Source organism: Ailuropoda melanoleuca, chromosome 16 (assembly GCF_002007445.2).
Source record: "Ailuropoda melanoleuca isolate Jingjing chromosome 16, ASM200744v2, whole genome shotgun sequence".
Taxonomy (NCBI): Eukaryota; Metazoa; Chordata; class Mammalia; order Carnivora; family Ursidae; genus Ailuropoda; species Ailuropoda melanoleuca.
Window position 1 is genome coordinate 43,680,785 of NC_048233.1, and position 2,093 is coordinate 43,682,877.

Consider the following 2,093-nt stretch of genomic DNA (forward strand, 5'->3'; position numbering starts at 1 on the left):
AAATGCGGAGACAGAAGAGACCCCGTGGATCACAAAAGTACCCAAGTGTAGGAGACCCACGCTCCAGAGGGAACACATCACCTCACCCCTGGAATGGTTCTTACCAAGTGACACTACCACACACAGGAACAAGATCTTACTAACCCGGTGACCTCCCAGGGTGACACACAGACCCTCCTCAAAGCGAGGCAAGGAGTCAAACACACATTCCCTCTCACACTCAGAGCAAAGCCACCACACCCCCAATTGCTTGACTGTGTGTCTTTCCAGGGGTGGAAGGCAAACCCTTCCTCCAGAGACATCTTCTCCCAGGCCACAGGAGAAAGCATCACCAGATGGGGTCGTGAGAGGCAACTGCATCAGTCATCAAATTTCTTAAAACTGAACCAAGAAGCAAACAAACCTGAGCCCAAGTTTCAACAGGTAGGCGTGAGGGTAGACACCAGGAAGGCCTTCCTAAAAACACAGTTTGAGATCCCAAGAGGTGAGGCCCGGCATGTGTGTGAGGCTGGGCTTCTCTCTTATCAATACAAGACCCATTTTTGCAGCCTGGACTAGGAGTTAGCACCATCAAGGTAGATGGAAGGACAGAATGACCTGCTAAGCATGTCCTCCACACACTCCCAACCAGCAGACAGGAAATTGCTGGCCTGAAATGATCAGGGTCAAGCTGCTTCAATTAATGAAAATGGAAATGGCAACCCGGCTTGGCACAGGCCACTGTGAAGGACTGTTCTGGGCTCTCAGCCACCCCCTCTGCAAGCTGGGCCTAGAGACTGACATGGGGCGGAGACCCTTGAGTGGGTTCTAGGGGCAGAAGGGGCAAAAANCTGACATGGGGCGGAGACCCTTGAGTGGGTTCTAGGGGCAGAAGGGGCAAAAAGATATGCAGGAACATTCTATTGCAGTTTTTGTTTTGGACAGAATAAGGGTCAAAAGAGGGAGGGAGAGAAAGAAGGGAGAGAAAGTTCCCCCAAATACATTACAATTCAACCTTGACTGGTAAGCTTGGGCTGAGGCCAGGCTAGCATTAAGGCCTCTGAAGAAGAAAGCAATTCAGCTTCCCCTGAAGCAATTTATTTCTGCATCACCTGATGGTCATAGCTGGGAAGTTAATCCATGTGTCTAACCTCGGTGTCTCACACTTCACTTGAAATTGCTTCCTTCTTTGGGCATTAGGAAAAAATAGAAACCAAAATAGCTGGCCTACATCCTCGTAAACAAGAATATTTGAAGAGTCAAGGGATACCTGGGTGGCTCAGTCAATCAAGCGTCTGCCTTCGGCTAGGTCATGATCCTAGAGTCCCGGAATCGAGTCCCACCGCGGGCTCTTTGCTCAGCGAGGAGTCCGCTTCTCCCTCTCCCTCTGCCTGCGGCTCCCCCTGCTTGTGCTCTCTCCTTGTCAAGTAAATAAGTAACATCTTAAAAANAAAAAAAAAAAAAAAAAAAAAGAATATTTGAAGAGTCAAGACTTTATCTGGGCTGGGCCACAATTGCCATTCCCTTCATTCCACTCATGTTCTCTGCCCAGCTATGCCCAGGCTGGGGTTCTGGTCTTTTTTGCTCCAGCATCCGGACGCCCCCTGACACAACGTCCTGCAGTTTTCCATCCCAAAGGGTCATGGAACAAGAAATCAAATTGGAGTTTCCCACAGAGCCACGCCCAGCCCTGAGTTGGGCCAATTCCTTGCCCCCAGCCCCTCCCTTCATCCTGTTTCCTATCCCCTTGCAGTTGGGGCTGGGAAACTCTTGGAGATCTGCCACAGAGGTCCCCTCAGACAGCAAGTGATGCGGGACCCCCGCAGTCCCCGCCCTCCCTTACAGACACACGTACCTCCTGGCCACACGGGGCGGGNGGGGGGGGGGGGGGGGGGGGGGGGGGGGCGCTAATCCTTCCTCAGTCAGTGTGTCCAGAGCACGATCTTTAGAAGTTCACAACACGTTTTCCTTTTGATTATAATTGCATGCCTGTATGTCCCAGCACCGGGCAGTGAGCAACGTGAGGACAAAGAATCATCGAATTCACCTCTGTCCCTCCCTACAGTGCCTAGCATGGGGACTGGCACACAACCGACATTAATAAATGTTTGTTG